We start from the raw sequence: 13,093 nt of genomic DNA, 5'->3' as shown, positions 1-13,093 counted from the left end.
ACCTATCTATCACCCTTTGACCTCCATTCACTTAAGCAGGATTTCCTTCCTCTCTTTGCCTCTTTGCCTGTTTTTTGCCTGTTCTCTTCAAGAGGTTTCTCCTCTCCCATACAACAGCTGTGAAGTTTAAAGCTTTGAGGAACACACATTATTATGACAGAACTCTGAATACATCTTAGGACTAAATGAGCTAAATTAAACTCAGGGATCAGTGATGTTGCCAGCAACCACGATGTGGAGGGATGTTTATTCAATGTGCCTTCCAGTGGGGCCAAAGATGAGGTCCAAGTTTTTTTTTTTTTTTTTTTTTTTTTGTTTTGTTTTTCCTTGTGTTTTTTTTTTTTTTTATGAGATCCTGTGGTTTAGTTGTTGGGTAATGAGCATCAAATGAAAGAAGCAAGAAGGTTCCATTTTAAGACTTTCTAAACAAGCTATTTAATATACTCAACTGACAATTTTGGCATTATAAATCTTCTTTGTCAAATGTCATCTCCAATATTAAAGAAACATTAGTGGATTGGTTTCTTTAAATATAAAAATAATAAAGTATCTACTGGTTATCAGAAATAATCATATTCAAGGGGCATGCTTGAATTTTCATTATTTTTATTGTCCCCAATGTCCTTTTAAAACTGTGCCAAATAATGATCATTAGTAATCATAGAAATAGAAACTAATTCTTTTTCTGGGCAAGATAGATTCGTAGGGATGGTTTTAACTACATTACCTAATCAGAATTTCTTCTTTCCTCCCACTCCCCAGCCCAATTAGTATTTACTTCATTCTGTTTTTATTTGATTTCTTTTAATTTTCTGCTTGTTGTATTGTTAGTTTCTTAGAAAGCTAGCTTTATTTATTTCTGTATTTTTTGTAATGAATTCAGAGTATCCTATGCTAAACAGAAATCACTCTTTAGGTCTATAAAATTCAGCTCTCTCTTATTTCAAGGAAGAAAGGTTTAGAGTTACTAATTATTGTAGGTCTATCTAAAATATTCAAGATAATTCCTACTACAGAGCTATACACTGAATAGTACTACATACACATACTGAATGAGTATTATTTCCCAATGAGGGCAATAAATTCTGTCCCATAAAGATACATCATTGAACATCTGGGATAGTCTTTATAAATTCCCTTTTCATATACTGGAAATTCTTCTGAATGTCTTCTGGGTATAGGGAACTGGGCACTTAAATGATTATGAAGTATAAACCGTTCTTCCTTAGGATTTTGACATCTATGGATTAAATTACAGACATACATATACACACACATACACATATACACACATACTGTTAATATTCATATGTCCATAATGTGTACCTATTTATCATGTCCTATAATGCCATCCAAAAACTCAATACCCAAGATCATGGCTTAAAACATAAGGAATCAACAAATATTTGTGGAGCAGATTAATTTAAAATCTTCGACCTGTTTCTCCCCCAACCTGTGTGCCTATTTTTATTCTCCTATATCTAAAGCTTAGACTGAGTTGTCCCATAAAAATGAAATAGCATTTATTCTTATTTTCCTCATTCCAGAGCTTTCTTGTCCTTTAAATTGTAGATCTATGCCCAGGGAGCTTTACCCATCAACACTTACTTTAGCCCTCCCTATGATCTCAATGAATTATAGTTCAGTTTTCTGATTAGTCTGTTGGAGGAAAAAGATTTATTGCTTGCATCCTCAGCATCTGATACACGTCAATATTTGACACTTTCTGGGCACAAAAATTCTAATTTATGTACAGAAGCCTACCCAGTATCTAGACTGAGGAGGTAGCAAGAGAAGAAAGGGAACTATTCAGACCAAGGAAGTTTCATAGTGGATTAAAGACCTCTTGACTGCAAGAGCGTGGGGGGAGGAGGACCAAGATCACCCTGTGCCCTGATCAGGGAAAGATCATAACAGACAGAGAATACCTAGCACCTTGATCAAGAAATCCCCAAGAGGGAACAGAAGACCATTCAAAACCTGGAAAGCCCTAGAGCGTCAAAGTACTAATTATCACCCTGATCAAGAAAGTTAGGAGGAACAGAGACCAATCAGTCACCTGATGAGGGACAGCTAACACAAAATAACTGGAAATAGCCCTGGATGCTGGGAACCTTGAAAGCAATTCCAGCTTGATGATGCAATGGATAGAATCCTGATCTTGGAGTCAAGAGAATCTAAGTTCAAATCCAACCTCAGAGATCTGACACTTATTAATTATGTAATCCTGTGCAAATAACTTAATCCCAATTGTTGAATGTAATGAAACATTAATGTTCCATAAGCAATGAAGAAAGAATGAGGAATTTAGAGAAGTATGGGGAAACTTATGTGGACTGATTCAGAACAAATAGAATGAATCAGGAATATAATATACACAATGTAAAAGGAAAGAGAAAAAAACTAAAAATGAATGTTTTATAAGTAAATGATAAAGTGGGATCCAAAAGATTGATTTTATGCTTTTCTCTCCTTTCTTTGTAAAGGTAGAGAACTATGGATGTAGACCTTTCCATATAATCATGTTCATTTAAACAGTTGGTTAGTTTTCCTGAACTACATTTTCTCTTTTATTGCTTGTTACAGGGAATGGCTTGCTGGAGAGGAAAGGAAGAGGAATTCAAGGATGGTATATTTGGCCTTGAGAATAAAAAACAAAGATTAGACGTAAAACAAACAAATAAACAAACAAACTTATAACAAAAGATTTTTGCAAAGAAAAAAGCAAGGTCTCAACCCCAAGTACACATCTCCAGGATCATTGATCACAAGAAATGTTTTACCAGTCAGCAAAAACTTTTATTCCCAAAAGCCTCTTACTTCTTAAAACCTATACTGTTAAGGAATTCTCTCAAAGAACAAGATCAGTTTACACCGTTACTTGATGTGATCACTGTGAAAAGATCACAATTCTCAGTTACTTGTTTTTCTATAAATTTGTAGTAACCATCTATGTGACTACCTAGGCATTGAATATAACAGTCACCTATATATATATATATCTCCACTCTAAAATTAACGGATGGCAAGGAGTACTTTTTTTTCATGATATCATAATTATTTTAATTATCATAATTTTACATTTAAAGAGTTTTTCAGTGTTTTCTTTTGACCACCATAGACAATAACAAAACATAAGGGATATTTTTAAATGGGTGGAGAAAAAGGAAGATTGCTTGGATTTATTAGCTAATATAAGATTGAATCAAATGCTTCCTTTTTATCCATACCTGAAAATAAAAATGAAGCAAAACTTGTCTGTCTGCCTCGATAGAAGAAAAATCAGTTCTTTACTGGAGATATTATAAGGAATATTTTTAAATTGGTCTAGGTGTTTGGCCTGTTAAAACCACAATGAGTTCTTCAACTTGTGGAATAGAAGAATAAAAACCCTAAAGGCTTAATCAATGGATTTTTTAAAATGAAAATCTTTGAAATTATATACCAGAGGAATTAATTTTAAAAGTATTTGTTAGGTGAAAAATCACTTGTGAAGGTTTCACATGTGATTATTTTCCAAATGCTGTCAGCAAGGTATCATTTTAACAATAATAAACACAAAGCAATCTGCTGTTGTCTGACACAGCTTTGTGCTTTATAATTGTACCTTTAGCTCCAATGATAAAAAATTATTGAGTGAGTCAGAGGTATCATTAGGGTGGGGTGATGAGGGCTTTGTCTTAGGGTGCTGACATATAGGGAGTATGCTTTCTTCCCACCCTATGGAATTGCTTGGCCCCTGGCCATCAGTTAATTTCAAGGGTTGATTGCCACAACCATCCTTTCCTATAACCCACCTTCCTCCCTACTACCATTGTGCCATCTAAAATAAACCAAGGCAAGATAACCTTGAAGAAACCTTCACAAAAGGAAAATCTGCTGCCCTAGCAAAGTGACCATAAGGATTGCCACTTTTATAAGACATCCCCTATTCTCCCAAATTCCATACTGAAATTTTCTCAATATTATCTTCCATTCAATATTTTTGATCCAGTCTCTGAGAAGTTTGCCCAGGCCAACTTTTTTATTTATGGCCATTAATTTATTTTATTCTTTCTCCTTCAGGGCTTAATATTCCCTCTAATCTTCATTCTTTATATATCTATTGTTTTTTCCCACACTGCCTACAAATCTGCTCAGATCTCTCCCATCTTAACACACACACACACACACACACACACACACACACACACACACACACACACACACCTCTTTGACTTAACAGTCTCTCAATCTTCCATGGCAGATAAATGACACAATGAAGACCCGAATTTAAATCCAATCTCTCACTCTAACTAGCTGTGTCACCCTGAACACTAAACCTTTATTTGCCTCTATTTTTCATCTGTAAAATGAGGATTGTAATATCAATATCAATTAAGATAATATTTATAAAGTGCTTAGCACATTTATAGTTACAGAGCACCTAGCACATAGTTGAGGTTGGGACTACATAAATGTTCCCTACTACTATTAATAATAATAATAATAATAATAATAATAATAATAATAATAAATGTCTCCTTTCCTTACCAGCCAAACTCTTAGAAAGCAGTAGTAGTAATAGCAACAGAAGCAGAAGTGATTTTGTTGTATTTCAGTCATGTCTGATTCTTCTTGACCCCATTTGGAATTTTCTTGACAAAGATACTGGAGTGGTTTGTCATTTCCTTCTCCAGCTCATTTTGCAGATGAGAAGATTGAGACAAATAGTAGTACCAATAGCAAGCATTATTAATATAGCATTTTAACATTGACAGTGGCCACTTCCTAGGCTTCATTCTTGTTGATCTCTCTTGATTGGCTTTGCTCCTGAGGCTTCATTATTCAATAAGTTTCTCTGACATATTCCCTGCTTCTCTTGCTATCTATCTGACTAAATCTTATTAGATTAGCCAAAATATGATGTTATTTTTTGACTTCATTGAGATATACTACTTTCCCTGGAAAGACTTACATGAATTGATGCTAAGTGAAGGGAGTACTATCAAGAGTAGATTGTACACAGATCATATGATGATCAACTGTGATGAATTTTGCTTTTTTCAACAACAACGTGATTCAAGGCAATTCCAATAGATTTGTGATGGAAAATGCCTTCTGTATTCAGAGAAAGAAGTATGGAGACTGAGTGTGGATCAAACAAAACATAGTATTTTGTTGTTGTTGTTTGTTTGCTTGTATTTTTCTTTCTCTTCTTTTTTTTTTCTCTTTGATCTGATTTTTCTTGCAGAGCATGATGGATAAGGAAATGTTTAGAAGAATTGTACATGTTTAACCTATATTGGATTGCTTGCTGTCTTGGAGAGGGGAAAGGAGAGGGAAAATTTGGAATATAAGGTTTTACAAAGACGAATATTGAAAACTATCTTTGAATGTATTTGGAAAAATAAAATATTATTAAAAAACAAAAGTAGTACCGTCCCCAAAAAGAGATATACTTCTTTCAAGATATACAAAAGTAATTGTCCTGTATTCTGTCCTAAATATTATGCTCAATGCTAGGGTGCCACAGTTTAGGAAGAATAAGTTAGAAAGTATTCAGAAGAGGACCATCAGAATGGTGAAGGAAGATCTTGAATCTAAGTTATTTTAGGACCATTTGAAGGAATTGAGGGAGAAAGAAGGGAAACCAAGGGAGGGGGCAGTTAAACTTTCTCTGTTTGAACTTAGAGATGGGCAAAACTAAGAACAATGGATGGAAATAGAAGAAATAGATGGATATAGAGGTGAATTTATAAAGGGTTTGAGGCAAAGTTAGACTTCATGTCAAAGGGGGAAAATAAACTTCCTAACAATGACAAAAAGTAGAATGGATTCTCCCGCATTGAAGGTCAAAGCAGAAGCTGGATGAGCACTTGTTGGGTACATTGTATTGGGAATTCTTTTTGATTATAGTTTGGACTAAAAAGCAGCAGAGATTCCTCCCAACTCTAAAATTCTATGAGACTCTAGCTTTTGTTCTGTTTTCATGTATATTCTACGTGTGTGTGTGTGTGTGTGTGTGCGCGTACTCCAGGACTCTATTTTGAGTTTTCTTTTTCTTTTGCACTCTCTTGGTTATTTTATGTGACCCATGAGCTCACTTATCATCTTGGTGCTGATGTCTTATGGATCTATATATCTAGTCTTTATCTTTCTCCTACACTCTATAATGTCCATATTAGCTCTCTGGAGGACCTCAGGACCAGCCTGAGTCCTTGGTCTTAGTGGAGCAATGAAAGAGGCACCATGAGGCTGGGCAAAGATGGAGTGTCTGTAGGTGAAAGCTGTGGGTGAGAGAAAGTCTTCTTGTCTGAGATTCCCTTAAATACCTCAGTAAAATTACATCACTACAACACAGTGAGCATGTGCAACTATTACATCACTGTAGTAAGTATATGCTTAACTATAAGTATCTTGCTGACCTAGTTTCAAGTATACCTTTTCAGAGTTCCTACCCTCTACATACTCCAGTCTCATACCACCAAAAACTTACTGGTCATCTCTGCCTAGATGTTTTATGGCAATCTTGGACTCAATATATTCAAAACAGAACTCCTTATCCTTCCTGCTCCTCTTGACAACTTTCCTATTTCTAACCAGTCATTTAAGTTCACAAACTTGGATCCATTCTCAACTCTTTTCTTTCCCTCTTACTCATTTCAACAGTTGACAAATTTGATTGATATTACTTTTCCTCTTCAGTACCTCTAGGTAATAGCTAGGTACTGCAGTGGATATAGTTCTGGGCTTGGAGGAACTGAATTCAAATCTGGTCTCAGATACTTGCTAACTGTGTGACTCTAGACAAATAACAAAACTTTATCTACCTCAGTTTCCTCATATGTAAAATAGAGAAAATAATAATACCTATTACTCAAGTTTGTTATGAGTATCAAATGAGATTATATTTGTAAATTACTATATAAACTTCAAAGAACTATATAAATGCTATATATTATGAATATATCTATCATCATTATTAATAGATACATCTCTTTTCCTCACAGAGCCATCTTCCTAGTTAAATCCTTAACATCCTTGCTCAGAATAATAAATAGTCTCCAAGTTGATCTCCTTGATTCTAGATTCCCCTTTCTAAGATATTTTTCACCAAGCTATTAAATTGTTATTGCTTTATGTATAGATTGTACCATGTTCAAAAAAACTCTCAAAAAAAAAAAAGAAAAAAAAACTTGAGTGGTTTCCTATTTTCTTAAGAATAAAATATAAACTCCTCTCTTTGGCAGGTAAAGGTCTTCACAATCTGGTTCCAATATATTTTTATAGATATTCCACATTATGCTCTTTCACATACTCCATATTCCAGCTAAACTGACTTACTTATTATTCTCTGTACAGGTATTCTCTGTGTCTTACCATAGGCTCCCCCTTGTTCTTCATCTTCCTCTATTTAATTCTCTAGTTCACTCAAGATCCAGCTCACAGTTCACTTCTTATATGAAGCTTTTCCTGTCCTCCTCACCCTCAGTTGTTGATGCTCACCCACTATTTGATATTGAGCTCTGTGGTAGGTGCAGAAAAAATGGAATCAAAATATCTTTTCCTTCTTTGGTTGAATAAAAAAACTTTTACTTGTATAACAGATTGTGTCCAATTCACTTTATTAGAACAGCTAACTGCTAGGTAAAAGCTATTAACCCATTTATTTTGCTGTGCAGAGGAATAGCTCCATCAGTGATATTCTAACATAATTTCCACTTGTTAACACAGAGATCAAGTTGAGTTGGGTCTTATGTAAATAAGTGAATCATCTATTAGTATTTGTAAAATATCCATACAACTCCTACACAGTGTATCCAAACCTCACTGTATTAGTGAAGAATTCCTAACTCACTTCCAAGGCATTCAGATGAACATGAGTTTTATTTCTCAAGAAGTGACCCAGACACTCTGCTAGACTCTGTAGGAAAGTATCTCTCCAGCAAATCTCATGATTCCAGAAAACTGAAGACAACACTGAACTAATGAAAGGGATGGAAGAACGTCATGGAAATGTAAATTTATTCCATTTTTCAAGTGTTTGAGATTCAGCAAAATATCAGATTTGTTTTGCTGTATGCTTTTCACCACTGGCCTCTAAACAGATGGTTTCTCAAAGATATGCAAATCATATGCTGTATTTCTTATTTAATTTATTCCTAAATCACAGTCTAATACTTTTAAGTGATAACAAACAGTGCTTATTGTCTAGGCAGTTTTCAAGGACCTTAACATATAGATTTAAAGTATATTTTCTGTGGAAAACTAAGTAAGTGACTTTTGTTAAAAATAATAATAATAATAATAGTTCTCAAAGTCAATGACTTTTTAGCCTTATATTTTCTCCCATCTTCATCCAGAAGCTGCAGAATTTTAGGAAGGCACTCTTTGACCCAATCAATTTGCTAAGGTTGGTCAATGTATATTGAAACCTTCAAATCATAGAAGAGCTAGGGAAGATCTAAAGCTAAACTGATGCCATTTGACTTGAGAGATGGCCACTCACACTTATAGGTGTTGTTACACTACCAACAAGAACTTTGGATTCCAGAAGGTTGTGACATTATTCAAGTCCACCTGAAAGTTCTCACCAGTTAGACCTGATATATTCTTTCCACCAAAATAGCAGTATTGATGATTTATTATCTGAATCACTGGAGGCAGTCCTCAGAGATCTATGAAATCTCAGATTCACTGAAGCAGAAATAAGGACAAGAAAGATAAGTAACCAGAGAAGTTTTTTTCTTACTTGGACTAGTTCCTTCTAAGATTATTTATAATGTCAATAGGATTCCTAAGTTACAACCCTGTTATATACTACAATTACTGATATAACCATAGCACATAAAAGCTTCAAAGTATCTTGAAAGATTATAAGGTTTTCACCGTGATGAACTTCTTGGGACATGATGGAAAAATCATAGAAGTTCCAAAGTAATGAAGTAAGACTGTAAATTAGGAAGGATATAGAAAGAACAATGTTAATGGACAGATTGGGAGATGCAAAAGAGAAACTCAGTATGCTTCCAAACTTTGCCTACAAAAGCCTTTTCCTTTACCCAGTCCCACAATATTTTGATGTTCCTGAAAAAAAAACCCAGCATAGAACAAAAATTCCATGCAAATATAAAATGTGGTTAAACAACCAAATATAAGACATGGTCAGCAGTATCCATTTCAAATTTATTTTTTTTAAATCAACTAAAAAGTGATATCATAAGCAAATTGGGGGAGCATGGAATAGTTTACCTGTCAGACCTATGGATAAGGGAAGAATTTGTGACCAAAGAAGAGATAGCATTATAGGATCCAAAATGGATAATTTTTATTACATAAAATTTAAAAGTTTTTGCACAAACAAAACTAATGTAAGCCAAGATTAGAAGGAAATCAGAAAACTGAGGGAATTTTTTCCGAGAAAGTTTTTCTGATAAAAGTTTTTCTTATTTCTTAAATATATGGATACGAGTCAATTCATAAGAGTACTAATCATTTCCCAATTTATAAGTTGTTGGGATTACTAGGTGAGAACTGAGGTTGTCTGGATGGTGACAAGGTGAGAATTCAGGTTTTCTGGACAATTACAAGGTGAGAACTCAGGTTGACTTGATAGAGGGGGCAAGCTCATTGGCTGGGGTGGTTCTTCCCAGAAGCCCTTGCATTATCCCACGCCCATTCTCTGGGAGGATAAAAAGAGACAGCACTGGGCGCAGAGAGCAGATCGGCCTGGAGAAGGATAAGAGTTGGAGGAGATTCAGAGCCAGGATTCAAGAGGAAGACTCTGAATTGCATCAGGCTTGACGGGGCTCTCTGCAGGAAGGGAAGTCACTTCTTTGGACAAGAGTTAACAGCAACTGCCTGGAGACAACGGTTCATTACAGGAAGAAGAATCTGTCGGAGAGATTTGAGTAGAAGACACAGCAGATCTCTTCCCAGAGAGCGATCCAGCAGCTTCTGGAGACGACAGCTCGTTACAATTGGCGTCCACACGTGGGGCAAGGACTTTTGCTTATCCTGACAAGAGGAGCTAGACCAGACCTTCGCAATTTGGCACCCGAACAGACACAGACACGGTCCTGATTCCAGTGGAAAAGCTTCCGATCTAGATCTCAGTCTCTCTGACCCAGAACCGTGAGTAACGAGGAAACTTTATTAAAGATTAAGTGAGCGTGCTAATAGATAAATAAGGAACTTAACTTGTTAAGGGATAAACCAGGAATCTCTTATAGCTGAAATGGGGCAGATGTTAGCTATATTCAATCCCTGGACCTCAGCCGACTCAACCTCAGCCCCAGAAGCAACCTCAGCTCCATTCAGGAGTGGTACTATAGAGAGTATAATCAACATAATTGAGGAGCAGAGTTTACTTGTAACCTGGGTACAGATTGCTAAACTCTTGGCTGCATTAAGACGCACATCCCCTTGGTTCTTAGAGGAAGAAAAGATAAATGTAGATAAATGGAAGCTAGTGGGATATGAAATGAAAGAATTTCAAGCAAAAAATGGGCCTCGTTCAATTTCTGCAGAAGTATTTTATATCTACAACATAGTTCAATTAGCCTTAAACTATCAAGCAAGTTGTAGGAGAAGGAAAAGTTCTAAAAATGAACAGAGGAGGAAGTGTGAGGAAAAAAGGAAAGATCAAGATCTTTCCCTAGAGCAAGAGGATTTAAATGAGGAATTATGGTATGATTCTCTTGAAGAAGCTTCAACCCTGCCTAGAGAACAGATTATTGACAGGCCCACATCAACCCCACCTTCAGAGATGGAGGAAGAAAGAGGGGAAGAGGCAGAAACACAAACAGAATTGCCTGTGAAGAAGCCTAAGCCTATGACAAGATTAGAAAAAGCATTGGTTAAAGCTAAGAGAGAAGGACAGGATATAAGTGATTTTATACATGCATATCCTGTGATTGAAAATACTGACTCTGTAGGTAAAAAAAGGAGAAGATATGCACCTTTAGATTTGAATAAAATTAAGGATTTGAAAAAAGGTTGTACCCTTTATGGGGCTACATCAGCTTATGTCAAAATGTTACTAGATGGTTTGTCTTATGAAGTCCTAACCCCGAATGATTGGAAATCCATAGCAAGGACATGTCTGGAACCTGGAGAAAATTTATTATGGCTTGCGGAATTTCATGAATTATGTAAAATTCAAGTCAGATGCAATTTGGAAATAGGAGTTAACACACAATTCACTTTTGAGCACTTAGCTGGTGAAGGTCAGTATGGAGAGAATTCGGAACAGATTAATTATACCATGACAATATATGAGCAAATTGCTAAGGCTGCAATAAAAGCTTGGGGTGTCCTTCCTGGACAGAAAGATCGTGGAGAGGCTTTCACTAAAATACAGCAAGGTCCCAATGAACCTTTTGCAGATTTTGTGGGACGTTTGCAAACTGCTGTCAAAAGAACTATTGGAGAAAATTCAGCTACAGAAATAATGACCAGACATCTGGCTAAGGAAAATGCCAATGAGATTTGCAAAAGAATTATATGGGGATTAGACAAAGATGCTCCTTTAGAGGAGATCATAAGACGCTGTGCTACAGTGGGAACAAATGCTTTTTACACCCAGACAATGATGAACGTGGAAAGACAGGGTCCCTCCTGGCAAGGGCCTTCTAGAGAAACTCGGCGATGTTTTCAATGTGGAAAAATTGGACATCTAAGAGCTCAGTGTAAATATGGAGATAGAGTGAGAAGACAGGGTGAAAGAAGACCTAAAACCCCATGTCCAAAATGCAACAGAGGACTCCATTGGGCATCAGAGTGTAGAATAATTCAGGGAAATGGGATGAGGGGCCCAGATCCAGGGCCCCAGGCAAAAAAGACTTGGGGCATGATGGCAGCTGATGTTACACCCAAAAAGCCTTTAGAAGGTCAGGACTCTGATTTGATCAACCAGCAGAAAAGCAATCACATGGCAGAAAGGGATTACCTGATAAGTGAGCCAAAAGGCAATCAGATTGCAAAAATGGATTACACTTGGGGAGAATACAGGCCTTTTAAACCAACAGGGCTGTGTCCAGTGCAAACAATTCCAATGTAATTGCCAGATGATGAGAAGAGATTTAGAAAGTGGTAAATAGAAGGTAATTAGATAGGTTAACTGCTTGGGAGAGAGGGTTTGCTTGTATTTCTTCAGCAGGAGAAGGAATCAAATGGGTGCCAACGAGTCATATTCGCCTTGTCCATCAGAGAGAGACAGAAAAAGAGAAAGACCTCAAAATAAAGGAGAAGATCTAAGAAACATTTTACACTGAAAGAGCATGGCTAATAAAAAGACTGTTAAAGAACTTTAAAACCAGCAGGAATCATTGGACTTCCTCACACAAGATGAGACTAATGGACAATGGACTTATGGACATTTATAAATTTTCAATTTATGATTATTTGATTATGTTATATACTTCTAGCATGCATTATGTTACTATGTTACTATATGCTTATGTAATTTATGTAATTATCTGTAATACTTCCCATATTGATGGATTTATGTTTCAAGGTCATTTATGTAATTATCTGTAATACTTCCCATATTGATGGATTTATGTTTCAAGGTCATGACTGTCCTATGTTCTAAATCAAAAGAAAGGGGGAGATGTTGGGATTACTAGGTGAGAACTGAGGTTGTCTGGATGGTGACAAGGTGAGAATTCAGGTTTTCTGGACAATTACAAGGTGAGAACTCAGGTTGACTTGATAGAGGGGGCAAGCTCATTGGCTGGGGTGGTTCTTCCCAGAAGCCCTTGCATTATCCCACGCCCATTCTCTGGGAGGATAAAAAGAGACAGCACTGGGCGCAGAGAGCAGATCGGCCTGGAGAAGGATAAGAGTTGGAGGAGATTCAGAGCCAGGATTCAAGAGGAAGACTCTGAATTGCATCAGGCTTGACGGGGCTCTCTGCAGGAAGGGAAGTCACTTCTTTGGACAAGAGTTAACAGCAACTGCCTGGAGACAACGGTTCATTACAGGAAGAAGAATCTGTCGGAGAGATTTGAGTAGACACAGCAGATCTCTTCCCAGAGAGCGATCCAGCAGCTTCTAGAGACAACAGCTCACTACAATAAGTGGTCAAAGGAAATGAACAATTTTCAGG

Source organism: Sminthopsis crassicaudata, chromosome 1, assembly GCF_048593235.1.
Source record: "Sminthopsis crassicaudata isolate SCR6 chromosome 1, ASM4859323v1, whole genome shotgun sequence".
Taxonomy (NCBI): domain Eukaryota; kingdom Metazoa; phylum Chordata; class Mammalia; order Dasyuromorphia; family Dasyuridae; genus Sminthopsis; species Sminthopsis crassicaudata.
This window is presented reverse-complemented; position numbering follows the sequence as displayed.